This window comes from Notolabrus celidotus, chromosome 19 (genome assembly GCF_009762535.1).
Source record: "Notolabrus celidotus isolate fNotCel1 chromosome 19, fNotCel1.pri, whole genome shotgun sequence".
NCBI classification, from domain to species: Eukaryota; Metazoa; Chordata; class Actinopteri; order Labriformes; family Labridae; genus Notolabrus; species Notolabrus celidotus.
The window spans coordinates 29,649,368-29,668,834 of NC_048290.1; the positions used below are offsets into that span (position 1 = coordinate 29,649,368).

Genomic DNA, 19,467 nt, shown 5'->3' on the forward strand with positions numbered 1-19,467 from the left:
AACAACTAAAGGCACATGCTATAACCACTGAACTAAAGCTGTGCACATTGAGCTTTTATTTAACCATGACAACTACTTCATAAACCCTAACACCCCCTGTAACTGTAACCTTTAATTTAAGTCTCTAAAACCACAGGCTGCACATCATTTGTTGATTTCCACTTTCTCCTCAAATTAACCAATCACTCAAAGTGCTTAAATGAAAGTAAGATACTTCTTTGCTTACCTTCAGTGTCAAAAACAGTCAAATTTACTTGATAGGAAATGTTGTGAGAGCTTATTTGATATAATTCAACAATTTTTTACCAAATGTTTTGGGTAGTTAGGGTAAAATGTGTATTTAACTTTTGAAATGGTAGAATTGCACAGTGGGTTAAGGGTCTCGTTCTCTAAATCACACTTTAAGCATCCCCTGTGGGAGTGATTTTATCAAACATACTCACACTGAATTGGCTGTTTAACAAGATAACCAGGATATCCCACTGCCCAAAGTCTTCCTGATTGTTCATGGTAAGTATGACAGATACTGAGGAGGAATGGCTTAAATTGAATTTGACTGGAACATGTCTAAGCTATCACACAGGATGCAGCATTTAAAGAAAAAAAGTCTGATACAGTGGTGTGATCCAAAACATTTCCTCGGGCTATTGTTTAAATCTCCTTTCTGGTCTTAAATCACTTTCAGTACTTTCCCTTGACATGACTTTTAGTCTCAGTAAATCTTGCTCAAACCAGCATTAAGTCGCTAATATCTTTTGGCTTGTTGGAGTCCACACTGTGTTACTCTTTACAACACAGCATTGTAGGTGGGGTCAGACTGAGTCTTACCCTGTCTTGGTGTTGGGTCTCTGTTCATAATTTGACATAGTGTGGTCTAGACCTCCTATGTTTGTAAAAGAGTCTTGAGATAACGTTTGTTGTGATTTGGCGCTATACAAATAAAGATTGATTGATTGATTGATTGATCCTATTCAGGATTGAGAAGAGGAACCAGTAGATCGTCATCACTTATCTTCCCGTTAGTTGTTTCCCAGAAAACTATCCTACCCGTGTAACCTCTGGCAGCATCAGAGAGAAAGAGGAGGATAAATGAAAGACAGTTTGTGCAACAGGGATTTAAATGAATCACAGTTGTGAGACATTTTCTGAATCAAAATATGAATCTGGAAAATAGATCTTGGAAAAGAAAAGTGCATCTGCCTAACCAAAAAACGAAAACCTAAAGCGAGGTAGAAATCCCACACTGACTAGCAGCAACAGGCAGACCAGGAGCCCTGGTCAGTTTCCAGATATGTGCATCTGTAAATGAATCAGGCAAGTGGATAAAAGGGATTTGGAGTATCAGTCCTGGTATTTAAATTGCCAAGAAGCAATGTTTGTACCTGTGATCACCTGTGATCCTTATTAGATGCTCCCTCTAGACATCTAGGAAAGAGCCACTGCCTTCAGGCTAATTTTAGGCCACCTGTATCATCGCCAACACATCAGCCAAAATCCCAAGATCAGTCAGGCTTCATTCATTAGCACTGCAACTAATTTATGAGTGTTATTTAACCCTTTATCAAAACATATCATCATAGTGCTGTCAACATTTATATAAGCTCTTTGTTTTAACTTAGCAGTTTTGCCAGTCAGCCATAACAGCCTCCCCGTTTTGTTGTTCATGATTGTCCACAAATTATCAGCGTCTTTGAAGATATGTTTTTTTTGCTGTCTGGTGTGAGAGTAATTACTAGAGACTAACAAAGCCTACAAGATAGTTCTGACAACCAGCGATGTTCCAACGCAAATCATTTGTTTGTCGTTTAAATGGAAAAAAAAATTCTGACTAGTCGACTCATCTAAAGGTAGGACAAAATAATTAAAGGGCAGAAATGAGCACAATTCATGTCACACTGCTAAATATGGGATCACAGAGTCTGCTGGTCAACTATGTCAATGTTTTACAGAGTGTGGCTAGGTAAGCAGAGCTAGCATCAACAGCTTTAGGCCCTCCCTGCACTTTAAAGTTCCCCTGCCTGTGTTTGTACCACTTTGCTTTAGGTGAGTTAATCAGACACACCCTCAAACAACTTAATCTCAATTTTTTTAAATCAACATATGCCGAACTGCATATCTGTCATCAGTATTGTTTACAGCCAGATATATAGTAGTCGTAATAAACCGGGGCCACAGCTCCTGATAGATGCTAGGTGTTACAACTCAGACACATACTGTATGCCCCCATTTCATTTGTTGACTCGCGAGGGTGATAAAGTTTAACTAGTCAAATATGGTGACTTGCTGCTTTTCTGTTTTAGATCATTGTTGAACATCTGTGGATTAAGATTTCTGATCAAACATAACTAGCCATTCATTTCTCACCACTAATGACATGGTTCATTTTCACATTTGTTTTCTGTATTGTACCAGCTGAGTAAAGGGGCGAAGCAAAATGTTTTCATTTTTGTTGACAAGAAGTAATTTAACAATTATGTGACCCACAATGCTAACAACCAATCAGTAGACCTTCACAATTTGAAGGTGAAAAATAGCTTAAAGGTGAATGAGCAGGAGAAACTCTGTAGATCTTCTGAAGCCAACACTTTGCAATTTTCCATAACCACAAAATCTTTGTTGATGTCTATCTCAAGTTGATAATACTTGATTGTACTCTCTTGGTTAAATTGGGCACTGGGGCTTAACTGTTCAATGTGAAACAAACAACCACATACTTTACAATGTTCAGCTCCCCCTTGGTATCCAGAGTTGATATGTAAGGGATCATGTATGGTTAGCAGGTGGTTATGGGGAATAGAATCCGCTGCCATCGGCAATATAGCTGAACAGTATCCAATACGAAAATGTTCATATCCTTATTGTTTACCAATGTGATGCTAACGGAAACTAACGGTTTCCCCTCACCTTATGGTGTCAACAAGCAGAGGCTAAATGTGTCTGAACTCTTTTCTGTGGATTGATTTGACATGACGTGTGATCAGTTTGCCTCTGCTGTTGCTCATGTTGGTGAAAGTTAATAACCATTGTCAAGTGGTTTTGACTAATCAGAATCAAGCATATTACACAGCCGGAAGATCAGTAAGAGAGCTGCAGCAGAGAATTCTAGATTTGAACTAAACCAATAGTTTGCTTGCATGTTGGTCACCATGTTGGAAACCAGAATTTCTTTCAAAGCTTGTGTTGGAAATAACTTGATTCTCTCTCCAGCCAGCTGTCTTACAAGTACAGTATCATATGAGTACTCCTCATCTGAGCTCCATGAATGAACTGCCCCTTGTCTATGTCTACCTAAGGGACGAAAATGACAACGAAACAAAGTGTTGAACTCAAAGCAGCACCTCGCATCTTGTTACTTCGTACTGAGTGGCTAGGCAGTTAGAACTCTCAGATAGGGAGCAATTCAATCTAGCTGATCTCATCGCTGATTCTCACTTGAGATGTTACAAGGGTGAGCTTTTATGTACATGTATGTGTTACCCTCACCAGCGGCACCCAGTCACATAGCTGGTTAACTTTGGGACTACATGTAGACTTAAAGGTGACATATCATGCAAAATTGACTTTTTAATGGTTCTCTACCTGAAATATGTGTCCCTGGCATGTCTACAAACCCCCCGAGAATGAAAAAAATCCATTCTGTCCCTGTTCTGATTTCTACACCTTTCTGTAAATGTGTGCTGAAACCAGCTGTTTCAGACTTCAGTGTTTTTGTTACGTAACAACAATATCCGGTCTGTCACGGAGTCAGAGCTCGGAGCTTGTTCAGTCCATAGACTGTATAAAATAATACTGAATCCCTCCCCCGTTTTTCATTACCTGCACACATGTGTGCTAACAAGGAGCTTAGGAGGGAGGCATGCTAGTTGTAGGCTGTCTTAATAAACACAAAGGTCGGTTTTACTCCCCACGTCTGCAGATTTAAAGATCTAGTGGATGATTTTTATTTACCATGGATAAGTGCTAGCGCTAGTTAGCATAGCTACATAGCTACATGTCGTAGCTGTAGCTGTGTAGCAAGACACACGTCTACATACTGACAAATAAAACAACAAGAAACACTAAATCTGTGACCAATCCTTCAGAAAGGTCCTGCTGCCTTTCTGGCAGAGGTCGGTTTTACTCCCCACGTCTGCAGATTTGAAGATCTAGTGGATGATTTTTATTTATCATGGATAAGTGCTAGCGCTAGTTAGCATAGCCACATAGCTACATGTTCGTAGCTGTGTACCAAGACACACGTCGACATACTGATAAATAAAACAACAAGAAACACTAAATCTATGACCAATCGTTCAGAAAGGTCCTGCTACAGGCGCCTCTCCATCAGGATCAGATTCAGAGGGTTGAAGTAACGTGATCTCTGAGCAGCCATGTATATTCAGCCAACATGTAAACATTAGATCAACGTGCTGGAGGCACATCCACTTCCGGAGGGGGCGTGGTCAGAGGGAAAACAGAGTGTTCTGATGAGGAATGAAGAAGAGGACTTTTCAGGCATGCCAAAATCTGATTTCAAAGTGTTTTTTTGAGCATAAACTTTAAAGACATGTTTTGGGGACCTCTTAGACCAATATATATTGATGAAAAAAGCGTGATATGTCCCCTTTAAATGTTGTGGATGTGCAGCAGAGCCTCAGCAGCTATACCTGAGCACAGGTAGAGAGTAGTGTTTTGTGAGTCTAAAGGCAGTGATGGTCTTTGTTTCAGAAGTTACATTCAAGAAGGCTATCACACAGATCTAACATACAATTGAACATTGTTACAAATGATAGATGATAATGAAGTGATTAAACTGTGACCCAAAGGAGTATTTGTTATGCTTATAAGAAAACTCCAGTGTGTCTGAAATCTCTGATGGTTTCCTTAAATGTATTTAAAAGATGACTTCCCAGCAGTGTATGCAGAGGGAGAAATCAATGTGGACAGTGGTGCTGTGAAAATGTGGAAAACTGATCAGTCCTAACTAAATCCATGGGGAGGCTCGCAGTGGGTGATGGCCTTGGGTGGGGGCTTTATTTCCACAGCCTGCCTGGTTTTCACATTTGTGCCCATTTAACTTTGCATGTGTGTGTGCTTCCATGCATCCTTGAGTGTTATTCACTTCTTTCTTCATTTACCCCCTTCATTCAGTGAGCTGGCACTTTTATTGTGACGAGCCCTGCACGCTAAATTACCCGCTCACAACCCATTACCCTCACCCACACAGCTTTATTCAGAAGACACGCTCCATTCACTCATGGTTGCATCTTGCTCCAGTCATGCATGCAGAAGGCTAGTGTGTGATTCGGTGCATCCCTGTGAGCACATGGAAAAATCAGAGCCTTTACACCAAGGGAGAAAGTAGTAGGCTTTTTGTTATTACAATAATTACAGCTGACACTATTGATTACCGGATATATGAAAGGTTTTGATGAACCCTGCTGGAGTAGAAGATCTATTTCACTGTGCTACTTTTCCACAGCAAAATCTTTTCTTTGTATTAACTCTAGTTGGACTTTTGACAACAACTCTTCCAGCATCCGCACTAAGACTGAGCAGGAAAATGTTGTAGATTATGTACAGTTTCTATATTTTAAATGCCAGAATAGTTTTACAACTGTTCTAAAATAGTATGTTATAAAATCATTCCTCAAGTATTTCAATCAATCAATCTTTTCCTGTATAGCACCAAATCACAACTACTGTCATTTCAAGATGCTTTTACTAACATAGCAGGTCTAGTCCATACCATAGACTGTATAAATAATGGACTTAGTATCCGTGACGTCACCTATCTGTTCCTGAGCGCTGTTTTGAAGCCAATCGACGGCGGCAGCCATATTGGAAATACGGAACTCAACCAGGCAGAGTGTGACGTAAAGAGGTGGAGTTTGAGCCTCCTAGCCAACAGCTATGTGTTCCCATCCAGGAGTCAAGTCAGTCATGTCCTTATTTGGGCAAAAACTTGTAATCTTAATATCTTCTGAACCGTCGTGTTGGAAAAAAATTCACCCCCCGTACAGTGTGTGCCGATAGAGAGATTAGCTACATAGGGCCAAGCCATTTTTTGACCCAGGCTGTAAACATGTTTATTAATGCTGCAAAGATCGTCTTCTTTGAATGGGTGTGTATGTGGTTTCCGATGTTTCTGCTGCCAGCCTCAAGTGGACGCTTGATGAATTGCAGTTTATAACTTCCGCATGGGCTTCATCATTTGAGACCGGAGGTTGCCGCTTGGTCCATACTCAATGTTAAATTATTAACAAAGACCCAGCATCAAGACAGGATACGATCCAGTCATCTCTTAAGACAGGACTCAGTCTGTCATAAGTCTTCTTGTCAAGTTTGAGAAAGACAATATTATAAAGAAATTTGAATATAATCACAGAAAGCAAAAAGAAAAAAAGGTGTGGAGGTTAGACACTATTTTCTGAAGTTCATGACAAAAGGTTGGAAACAAAAGGAAACAAAGTTTGAAACTTTTTGATGATATAAAAGCAACAGTCACAGTATTTCTCTTAATTGCACCTGCTTGATTTAGTCTTTAATCTGTAATCAGCTGTTAGCCTTGTTAACCATTTGTTTGTCATACAGCGCAGTATTTTATAAAACCCACCAAAGCAAATGACTTGTTCTCACAGTACATGCATAAGGTATTGTTAGCCTCAAATAGACAGATCTTTACAATGCTGCAGCATTGATTCTGCATTAATGCTCAAATCTAATTTGAAATGATCACCTGAGGCTCAAGAGAATTTGACCATCATGGTCTGTCAAGACTGATTTCCCAGAAGGCTCAGGGATCAAGGTGCATTGCTATAACAGCAGAAGCATTTTCTTGTCCTGCACTGGGACTGTATTAAAGTGACAACTCCGTTTTAGTAACATGCATGTCAACAGAAGTGAAACAGAAAGACTTTCAACACATATGCCCTGACAGCTTTTTACATAAGAAAACTTAATAAGGCTGGGTATTTCCAAGAGCCTCACAGTATGATATGTATCACGATACAGAGGAAACATTACAGAAAGTACTGCAATACACATTGATTGATTGATTGATTGATTGATTGATTGATTGATTGATTGATTAATTGACTGACTGATTGATTGATTGATTGATTGATTGATTGATTGATTGATTAATTGACTGACTGATTGATTGATTGATTGATTGATTGATTGATTAATTGACTGACTGATTGATTGATTGATTGATTGATTGATTGATTGATTGATTGATTGATTGATTGATTGATTGATTGATTGATTGATTGATTGGATCATGACTGCCAACAGCTGTTCTTTATTGTAGGACATAGGACAGCAAAGGCATAGTTTTAAGGATCCTACAACTTTAAACTAGTGCCGTCAAGTAGGGCTGGGCGATATGGAAAATGATGTTATCACGATAAAATAGTTCACATCAGTCGATATCAATAATTATCACGATAGATATCAAATCATTATTTCATTTCAATTCAAATGCAGATTTATGGTCCTGACTGAAAGTTGAAGAAACCAGACAGTTTGTTAGTTTGTATCTGGATTTAGTTTCTGATGAACTTCTTGAATCCATCATTTCTGACGGTGCCAACAGGAAGCAGGTCTTTAATGTAAAATTAGATTTTGGTGAAGTTTTAGAGTGTAGATCATTATTTTTCTCAGATTGGGTTTATTTCTATAATTTTTAGATTTATATTTACAACAAATATATATCAAATTGTGTACTGTATCAGTTTATAGAGTATTGTTTTGAGTTTGTAAGATTTCTAAGGGTTACAGGCAGAGTAATATTGTATCTCACAGTACTGTACAGTGAATGCATCACACTCGTTCGGTGTTCCGTTGTCCTACGGTCATGGTGGACAGTAAACGTGTTTGAAATGAACAGCAGAAGTTGTCTCTGTGCTCTTCCTTTACCCACATCCTGAAAGTATATTTAATGAAGTGTATTAAGTTAATGGTTAACACAGAGTCGACTCAGTGTCAGACTAACCACTCGCTGTCCCTCGTCTCAGCTGTGCTTACAATCAGCTCCGAACATCTTTAAGCCCTGCACCCCTCTCACCCTGCAACGTGATGGACTGTTCAATGCCTCTTGTTCTTCTGTCAAATGTTAGGCGGCAACTAGGGGTGTAATTACATGTTTATTTATATCATTTATATCAAATTTTTGTCGAAAATGCTTTATATTTATATTGAGAAAAAATATATTGCAATAATTATCGTTATTGAATTATCGCCCAGCCCTACGATCAAGCAATTAAGGTAAATGTATTTAAATGATTGCTCTGTAATTACTTAATCCCATTTAATTGCATATAGAAATAATGTAAGAAGCATTGCATTAAATTATTGATAAAGTTCTGTATGACATCTGAACTTTTGACAGACTTAAAACAGAAACAGGAGAGTCGATTTACTCAGAAGGGGAAAAGTTGCACTTAAAAACAATGTGTGAGTTCGGACGAGAGTGCATCTGTTTATGTGAGTGTGTGTGTGTGACAGGGGCAGAATGAGGAGAGATCAAAGGGATACAAACACCTAACTGATCTTGAATGGTTGTTCTCTCAGCTTGATAATGACATATATGAACATACAGTGTCCAATGTATTTGCCTTACATCTGCATACAACTGGCACACTGCAGTTTGTGTTGTGAACCGACTGCTTGGAATTGCATAGTGTGGCTCACTAATCAAGCAGCTGCCTGAAGCCTTGTAAACAAAAGTGCATAAGTAAATTACTAAAGTGTTATCGTGATCATCTCAGGGAAGTTTTGAGTTGAAACAATGGCCCTGTGTAGTAAGCCTACCTGTTGTTGCTAGCAGCTGATCAGGATGGTGTCTGGTCATGTGTAGACATGGGTTCATAATGTTGATGCAGTATTTTATCCCAAATGCTCCCATATCTTTGCCTCCAGTTTTGATAGCAGTGGGTGTGCTAATGGATAACATATATGTGAGACGAGTTCATGTGATTTGGCTCCCACTGCCACCAATTGCCTTGTCAATCAAAACTGCCATCCCAGCATTTGCTGCTGTATTGATTCTATGACGTGCATCAATGCAGGTATTGGCAAAGAGTACATGATGATATATTGCTTTTCGATATTTTAACACAGCCCTTTTTCCTGCTGATGAATACTGTGAATAAAATAATGTAGTCAAAAGCACACTATTGGGAGTAGAGAGGGATGGTACTGTATATGTTGCTTGTGGCTGATCATCACTGGGTAAATGACACGACTTCTGCTTTATTTTTTACACTCTTTAGTTCTGCTTTTTTTTTTTTTTTTTTTTTTACCACAGTTCTGGGCAAACAGCAGCAACTTGATATGACCTGTTGAATTTAACTTGTGTGTGGTGTGTGACTGTCATTTTAAGGACTGTTGGGAACAAACATGCAGAGCCTCTCTGGGATTCGGAGGAAGTAGTCAGGTGTCAGTGATGTTTGCATGTCTTAATATATGAGTACACAACACCCCTGTCTTTTTGTCCAAATAATATCCCATATTAACATTTGGTAAATGTTTGAACATGCACTCTAAAATGATGACAGAAGTGAATGAAAGAGTGTTTTCTTTAAGATAATATTCATCATAAATAAATTCCACAATAGTTGTTAAAAATACCAGAATGCATAACAGCTCTACAGAACAGCTTGGGGTGTGCTTGTTTTCTTCACTGTCTTAATTGTAATGTGTTATCACTTTCCATATGCTACAACGGGAATGCATGCAATTACAGATGGACGCATAGAAATCACCAGCTGAGCAATGTAGTTTTATTAAAACATCTTAGTTTATGCTATTTTAATAGTGGATTCATACAAACACAGTGTGGAGTGAGTATTTAGATAAAAATAAAATAAATAAAAATAGACCAACTGATGGGTGGGCTTATTATTAAAGGTGACATATCATGCAAAATCGAAATTTTTAATGGTTCTTTACCTGAAATATGTTTCCCTGGCATGTCTACAAACCCCCCGAGAATGAAAAAAATCCATTCTGCCCCTGTTCTGATTTCTCCACCTTTCTGTAAATGTGTGTGAAACCAGCCGTTTCAGACTTCAGTGTTTTTGTTACGTCACAACAATATCCGGTCTGTAACTGAAGTCAGAGCTCGGAGCTTGTTCAGCCCATAGACTGTATAAAATAATACTGAATCCCCCCTCTGTTTTTCATTCCCTGCACACATGTGTGCTAACAAGGAGCTTAGGAGGGAGCATGCTAGTTGTAGGCTGTCTTAATAAACACAAAGGTCTGTTTTACTCCCCACGTCTGCAGATTTGAAGATCTAGTGGATGATTTTTATTTGTCATGGAAAAGTGCTAGCGCTAGTTAGCATAGCTACATAGCTACATGTTGTAGCTGTGTACCAAGACACACGTCTACATACTGATAAATAAAACAACAAGAAACACTAAATCTGTGACCAATGGTTCAGAAAGGTCCTGCTGCAGGCGCCTCTCCATCAGGATCAGATTCTGGATCAGATTCAGAGGGTTGAAGTAACGTGATCTTCTTCTTCTTTTTCTTTTTTTCTTTCTCTTTTTCATTTTTTTTCTTTCTTTTTCCTCTTGTCTGCATATATATTTCTGGTTTGCGTCATGTTTGTCACAAACAGTCAAATATTAATGCAATTTATTCTTGCAGCAAAAGAAAAGAAAGAAAACCTTTTTCTTCTGTGCTTGTGACTGTGTGCATGCAACCATCACCATCCCTCTTAGAACTCTGGCCTATCTTTTATTGACAGCTAATATCATGTTCTGTAAAAGAGGGCGTGCACACCTAGGTGGGCCAAAAAAAATAAATAAGAGAAAGTGAAAGAAAGATTACATAAGGATATACAAAGGGACAGGGAGAGAGAAGGAGAGAGAGACCTAACACACTTAGATGGAGAGGGACCATCTCACCATGACTCCAAAAACTCTGTGGGGTGATACTAATGATTAAGCAACCCTTAGTGTCCACAATCATTACTGAAGCTTGGGTCGCAGAGGGTTGCCGCCGTGCTGTGTTCTATTTGTGTAACGAGACCACCACTGGTGCAGATGAAACCACTTGGGTCAGATCAGCCGAGCGGTACGGCCCGGCACCCGGGCCGCGAGAGCAGTCAGACCGAAGGACCCAACCCACCGCGGGAGACCCAGGCCAGGGGACAAGCCAAGGACCCAGACCGGAAGCAAACGGGTACCGCCGGAGCACCCAGGGTGACCCCCAGGTCACCCAGTAGGAGGAAAGGGGGGCGAGGGGGGAGAGATCCCGCAGCCCCCCCAAGGGACACCCCCACAACACCGCCCCCACAGCCCCCCAAGACGGAGCCAAAGGAGCCACCAGGGCTGAGGGGGCCCAGCACCAGGAGCAGACAGCCAGGCAGACGGGCAGGACCAGGACCAGAGCCCGCGTGGTCAGAGAGAAAACAGAGTGCTCTGAGGAGGACTGAAGAAGAGGGTTTTTCAGGCAGACCAAAATCTGATTTCAAAGTGTTTTTTTGAGCATAAACTTTAAAGACATGTTTTGGGGACCTCTTAGACCAATATATATATTGATGAAAAAAGCGTGATATATCACCTTTAAGGCCAATTAATGGCTTTTTGAAAATAATGCCTGGCCTCATTAGGGGAATGTATGTGTTGTCTTATCTCATCCTCAATAACAGCATGTCAGATCTAAGACAGTTACTGGCCAGGGTTATAATTAATATTATTTTATAAAAAAATACACTTTAATATTGCTTTTTAATGAAGTTTTCCTCCTAACTTCCTAAAATCCCCCCCCCCCCCGTACAGTGTGTGCCGATCGCAAAATGAGCTATATATGTTTATTTCTGCTGTAAAGATCGTCTTTTTTTGAATTTGTGTGTATGTGGTTTCCGTTCCTTCCGGAGCCTCCCTCAAGTGGACACTCGAGGAACTGCATTTTTTCACACTTCCGCATTGGCTTCAATTCTCGCAGCCGGAGGTTGCCGCTTGATAATAACAGAATAAACTACAGAGATAAAGAGGTGCATTAGTAAATCAGTGCGTCGGTGTGTCAGTTGTTGGATGAGTGGGATGATGTGAGGAGCATGTTGGATGATGAAAATAAATGACAACCATGGCCGAAGCCACCTATAACACGGATCCTGTGGAATTTGGCCGTAATTATCTGCATCTGCATCAGATGTTAAAAACACGATACCAGTTGACCACTAGACACACAACAAAACATTGTGTGGATTTTTATGTACTAAATGAATGTCCAGATTTTACTAATCAACCTGCTGTAGGTTAGTAAACTCCCCTCTGGAAGGGTTGTCAGAAATGATACGGCGGACAACTCGAGTCTCCTTCTTTTTCCGTTTATTTTGCACATTAAACGCACACGTGCCAACCGACACTCGGTGGCTAGAAGTTATAATATAGTTAGATAGATAGATAGGTTGTAAACCTGCAACATAAGCACAAACACAACTCGAAATTAACAACTATAAGTTAACATTAATTATTGTCTGGAACATAATCACTGACTATTCAACTACTCACCGACAAGGCGTACCAGTCCTGACGTTTAACTAAATTAAAGTGAAACTTAAAGGAATATCTATACGTTTTGTAAGCCCTGCCCACTTCACACACACAGTTGGGAGATCAGGATGCTCCAATCAACTCAAGTCATGTTATGGTCTCATGAAACATATATCACTTAAATAAAAAATGGTTAAAACTACTGAAAAGTTATACAATGAACCCATTATGCTTCTTAACAGCGTCGATGGCTGAAAAAGAAAAACAAGTTGACTTTCTGATGTTGGACTTTTTTTGACATCTAACCAAAGTTTTCATCCAAGGCCTAAATTAAAATCATCTCAATTGATCCATCCCAGCCGTAGTTTGTTCAAGAACCATCTATACCACAAACATTTGAAATAACAGGAGGATAGTCTGCAGAGCATGATACTTCTCAGTCTCCTTGGCAACAGGACCAAAGAAGACTCCTCCTCCTCATACAAAGAAACAGAAAATGCATATGAGAACACGCACACAGTTCAGTCTTCTCACAATCTGAGGTGTGAGATTATGTGAGAAGTATTTATTTCCCACCTGGCAAAAAAAAAAAAAAAAAAAAAGTGTCAACTTAAAGAGCATTTAATTTGCTGCATTTGTTAAGAAATGAAAGAAACACAATTAACATAAAACTACTGTTTAACTAGGTCAGTATCATTTTCAGGTTACTTAAGTTGTATTACAATGATGTTGGCATACACTCGTGGGAAAGTTGTCAAGATCTGCTCATTACAAATTGTTCTTCTTCAGGGTTTATATTTACTAGATATCTTTGGTTTGTGTAGTGGGACATTTTGCTGATGTGTGTGTAAGTCTCTGGGTTGCAGAAAGTGCAATACCCACTTTATAATGACTATGTAACACTATAGAGTGATAGAAAGAGCACCAGTGGGTGATTATTAAGGATTACAGAACAGGAGCAGGTACATACTTCGGTCCTGATGTAGGGTTAAAAATAGCCTCTGTCTTCTCACTAACCTTTTGACACAGTTTTAGAGGCAGAGGTTAATATATAATGTATTAAAAATTGTATTTTAAACGTAAATCAAAGTATAATGAAAAACATGTAACTGTCCATCCTCTCCTCTTCATTTTTGTAACAATTTATGTCTGTCATATTTTTATTGCTCCCACATGCCATTGTTTGAATCACCACAAAATGTGCATTTTCATTTGCACATTCTTACACCTTTTAGCAACACCCGTTGGCACCAATCAACCACAAAAGTGATGTGTTAGCTGTCAAAGGAAATGCTAATCTGATTTTAACATTTCATCATATTTCTTAGACAAGAACAATATTATCTTCATGTATGTTCTTTCAGGTTTCAGACGTAAATCAGGTAGACAGTTTGTTCAGCCCCGTAGATGAGGAAGTATCCCAGATGGCGAGTGAGCATCTTCTAATTACAGCTCACATCAGATGAGTCAGTCAATCCTCCTACATTGTCTGTCTGCTTGCTTGTTGTTGTTTATCAGTCAGTCTCACTCCACATCTATCTATCTATCTATCTATCTATCTATCTATCTATCTATCTATCTATCTATCTATCTATCTATCTATCTATCTATCTAGATACAGGTACCTTTATCTTACAAAGAAATAAGAAATGACACTTGGATGGTTTGAATTAGGTTACAGTTAGAAATAACCTGATAGAATGAGAGGTATGATACGCCCCCTTTGCTTTTGTGCCTTATCTAATGTAAAGATATTCAACAGCTTCGATGACATGATGGAAACTTTGAACCAGTTTGTATTGAATCAAGTAAAAAATGCTTCAGATTCACACTGAATTTCCTTTATTTTAATATATATATACTGTATATACTGTATATACACACACACATACAGTGGATAGCGAAAGTCTACACACCCCTGTTAAAATGCCAGGTTTTGTGATGTGAAAAAATGACGTGGTGATATTTGCCCATTCTTCTTTACAAAAAAGCTCCAAATCCATCAGATAGTGAGGGCATCTCCTGTGCACAGCCCTCTTCAGACCACCCCACAGATATTCAACTGGATTCAGGTCTGGACTCTGGCTGGGCCATTCCAAAACTTGAATCTTCTTCTGGTGAAGCCATGCTTTTGTTGATTTGGATGTATGCTTTGGTTTGTTGTCATGTTGAAAGGTGAAATTCCTCTTCATCTTCATCTTTCTAACGGAGGTCTGAAGGTTTTGTGTTAAACTGACTGGTGTTTGTAACTGTTCATACTTCCCTCCACCTTGACTAAGGCCCTGGTTCCATCTGAAGAAAAACAGGCCCAGAGCATGATGCTGCCCCCACCATGCTTCTCTGTGGGTCTGGTGTTCTTTATGTGATGTGCAGTGTTGTTTTTATGACAAACATACCTTTTGGAATTATGGCCAAAAAGTTCAACCTTAGTTTCATCAGACCATAAAACATTTGATGCTTTTGGGAGACTTCAGGTGTGTTTTTGAAACATGTTGCCGGGCTTGGATGTTTTTCTTCATAGGGTCTTTCCACCCTACCCATAGCTGAATCATATGAAGAATAGGAGAGATGTTGTCACATGTAGTAAACATATGAAGAATAGGAGAGATGTTGTCACATGTAGTAAACATATGAAGAATAGGAGAGATGTTGTCACATGTAGTAAACATATGAAGAATAGGAGAGATGTTGTCACATGTAGTACACAGCCAGTACTAGTCAGAAATCCCTGCAGCTCCTTTAATGTTGCTGTAGGCCTCTTGGAAGCCTCCCTGAATAGTTTTCTTCTGGTCTTTTCATCAGTTTTTGAGGGATGTCCAGTTCTTGGTAAAGTCACTGTTGTTCCATATTTTCTCCACTTGATGATGACAGTCTTCACTGTGGTCCATGGTATATCTAATGCCTTGGAACATATTTGTACCCTTCTCCTGACTGATACCTTTCAACAATGAGATCCCTCTGCTGCTTTGGAAGCTCTCTGTGGACCATGGCTTTTGTTGTAAGATGAAACTGAGGACATGTGATGAAAATCCTCCTAGAACAGCTGATCTTTATTGGGATTAATCAAAGTCACTTTAAATTATGACAGGTGGATACTGACTACTATTTGTCATGAGTTTGAATGGGATTGGTTCATTCTGAACACAGCCACATCCCCAGTTATTAGAGGGTGAGCACACTTATGCAACCACATTATTTTAGTTTCTTATTTTTTATTCTTCCCCCTAAAAGCTTAAAAAATTGAATTGTTCATGCTATAGGTCACATTAAAGGTGGAAAAAGTTTGGACATGATTTATCTTTGTCTCACTTGTCTTACATCACAAAACCTGGCATTTTAACGGCGGGGGGGGGGGGGGTAGACTTTCACTATCCACTGTATATTCAAGATCCTGTACCCAAAGACATCGAAACAGCAAACCAGTTCTGGTTTGTTTAAATGTGTGTTTCTTTTGCATATTAGTTGTCTGCATGCGGGGGAGGGTGAAGCATGTGTTGAGGGTGTGGCAGGGGTTGCATGCTATGGTCAGTTCTTTGCATATTTAGGCAATCAGTGAGGGCTGCTGGTTTAGAATGGGAGAACACGTTTTCTCAAACTTGTTTGTGATTTTTAAGAATATGTTACTTTTTTTTAAAGTTCTACATGATGACATTGCATGTGTGAAAGTTGAGAAGTTAGTGGTTAAATACGAGGGCACTACTGCAATAGAGCTATATAGCAACAAATAAAAAAATTCAAATGTATTTCTTTACTTTGCTCGGACATAAATAACTTGAGTATGAGTAATATCAGTCTTGACAAAAAATAACCTGCCCTCTCCTTGCCCCCGGCTCTCCAGAGCTCACTCCGTTCAGCTCAGTTCTGTGTCAGTCACATGTGAAATGCAGACGGTGAGCTGTGAAAATATGCCTCCTTGGATGCACATCAAACAGGAGATCTGCAGTTACCTGTCAGGAATATGGCTCTTCTACATTCTAATTCTCTCCTCCTTTTTAAATCGATCATTGGAGTTCAGATCGAACAAATATTTTCTCCTTCCTCAGATTCCAATGTGTGAGAAACTGAATGAACAGTGAGTCGGCCAAACAGTGTGCAGTGTAAGTTTTTTTTGTCCACTGATGACATACAGTGTCAGAGAAAGAGTAACAGAATAACACTAATCATAGATCCTCAATGGAACATTTCAGATACAACGTGCAATCAGTCCTTTTTCAATGTGCTGATGAAAACTGGATATTATAATAAGAATGCCACGCTGAACACCTTCTAATCTGTTTACCATTGTTAGGCAGAATTAGGCCTTTTGTAGCTGGACAGATAATTATATTTACGTTGTGTTCAGTCAGTGTTTTTGTGTCCTGGTTATTAATGTTGTTGCAGGCTCTGGTACATAAGGGGTAAGGTCACCCCTACAGGTGTCAGTGTCTTATTCAGTGCTGCTTATAAACTGCCTGGAGGTGTGAGTGTAGTCAGGATGGCACCTCCTTAAACTTTCATTGTTCGTTTCCCACAAGAAATTTAACCAGTCACTTTCAAGTTGAATCATCAGGTGAGACATTCCTTTTTTTAGTCCAATTACAAAATGTGAGATTTCATGTTGTACGGTAATACTGGCATTTACAAAATAATAACATCTGTGTGTTGGTGTGTTTGAATCTGTCCATGGTCTAATTCAGGGGTTCTCAAACTTTTCAGCCCATGACCCCTAAGATATAGGTGCCAAAGACTCGTGACCACCACTGTCCCTCAAGGCGATAAAATGTTGCTTCATACTTTAGCTGGTCTTCACAAAATTAGCCTACCTACATGCACATGTGGCTGTTTCCTGTGCTCCTATGAATTAACCAGCTGCTTTTGTAAAGGAATTGTGAACTAACCTCAACCTCAGGAGTCATCCAGCAACAATGAAAGACAGAAAACAATTGAAAAGATATATATTTTCAAGGTTTGATTTGAAATGTAACTGCGATTTTTAAATATATATATATTTTACAATAATGGGTAAAATATGCAATTTTGGATTACAAAAAAACACTCAACATCTTGCAACCCCACTTTGGGAACCCCTGGTCTAATTGTGTCATAGAAAAGAACATTGAGCGGATGTGGATAACACCCTGAATTCTTCTTTTTACCTTTGTTTGGTTTCACTTACATTTTTAGGGCTTTTGGAAGAAAAGAAAGAGATAACATACATTTTCATAACCTAGATATGATCAAAAAACAAAGACAGGGCATGTCAGAGCAGGAAATCTCAGGCTTGTCATGTCTCTGGAGAGCAGCAGGAAAATCTAGCCCAGTCTAGCTGTATTGTACTGTGCTGTGATGTCCTTATTCTGCTTTTGTATTCTGCAAATTAAATGAATCTCTGCCAAGTTACAATCTAGTGAAGGATGGGCTTTAACAAAAGAACATGAACAGGGTCGAGGAAGTTAAACTAACATTGAAGTGTTACAGCCATCGCTGAAAAGACGCCATGACATGGCATTGAGAGTAACAGGAACACAGGGTGTGCAGACGTTAAAATCCGTAAATGGTGATGTTAATGAAGGAAGTACATGTTGTTGACAGAATCACCTGCTGTCACAATCTGTCCGGTGGTGATGTTGACCTTCAAGTGCAATAAGACCAGACGACTGCCATAAAACAGGCAGATGTTGTAATAGGCACTGAGAGCTGATAAGGCCTCTGTAACTGGACCAGTGAACGCATATCTGCTGTTACTTAAACGTATACGTACTGTAAGATGACTCAGAGCCATTAGTGGTCAATTTTTACACAAGTCAAACATAAGCTGTTGTAAATACCAAGAGAAACAGTATGTCCTGATGTGTTGCCTGAGAGCATTTCTGAAAATGTCATAATGCCAGCATTGTGGCTTTGGGAATGGTGGTGAGGTCATTATGTCTGTTAGTCTTTCCAGCACTTTGGTCTGAGCAAATATCTGGACTAATGCATCTCAACAAATTGATTGAACTTGGTACCAACATTGAAGACAGACATTTTTGCCCAAAGTTTGTGAATTGTATTGATTTTAATCCCTTTGGTTTTCATTCAGCACCAGCACTAGGTCAAATAGGTTAAATTAAGCGTCCAATATATGGTTTATGATCAGTTTTTCCAGTTTGTGTTAAGCAAATGTTAGCATGCTAACCCTATTCCACTGAATGGTTGACATACTAAGTATTTCATATAATTGTTATCACGGTTGTACGATGCCACCACTGTGAGCTTCTTGGCATGCTAACTGAGCATTCCGCTCTGAGTTGCATTGTGGCCAAATGTATGCTCACAGAGCTGCTAACATGGCTCCAACACTTAGTTTTTACTAATTGAAATATCAATTAGTGCAGTGAAGGCACGTGCAGAAGTGTTATGGCTGCTGGAGCCATCGGACTGATGTCACAACCCATCCTCAAACTAAAACATGTATTAAACTCACCAATAACATGTCAAAGATCCCTCAGGTTGGTACAGTCTATAGCAGAACATGTTCTCGTGTTGGTTTGAGGCAGACATACAAATGGAAAGCTCTGTGAGTTAGTATTCATCATGTGTTCTTGTTCCATCTCTCCTCTACTCTGCTAATCCAGTGAAGAACACTGCAGGAGCCTCATTTGTCAACAGAGATGTCAATCAATCATCTTTTCAACATGAAATCATTTATTAAAACTAAGCTTCTTTTTCATAGATCGGCCCATGTTTCATCTGTTAACATAGAAGAGGTGAGGTTTATAACCTATACTGCAGCAAGTCAGTAGGAGGAGCTCCAAATATTTTGGCTTCACAGCCTGTGAACACTTGTGGTGTCCATTTAATATACAGTCTATGCTCTGAATACAACCATACCCATTATTAAGCAGCAGCACCAAATTGTCCTTTAGAGTCGACCTTCAACAGGAAAAACCAGCATCTCCACCAGCTTCACAGATGCTTCTCAGCAGCTGTAATCTGACCTTTGACTACCCCTGAC

At 39.4% G+C, this 19,467-nt stretch overlaps 1 protein-coding gene across 1 annotated transcript in view; it reads left to right on the plus strand.

Annotated features, from left to right (window-relative positions):
* si:dkey-247m21.3 (5-hydroxytryptamine receptor 4) overlaps positions 1-19,467 on the plus strand; it is a 74,701-nt gene that overhangs the window by 1,410 nt on the left and 53,824 nt on the right. The gene's annotated exons all lie outside the window — the stretch shown is intronic.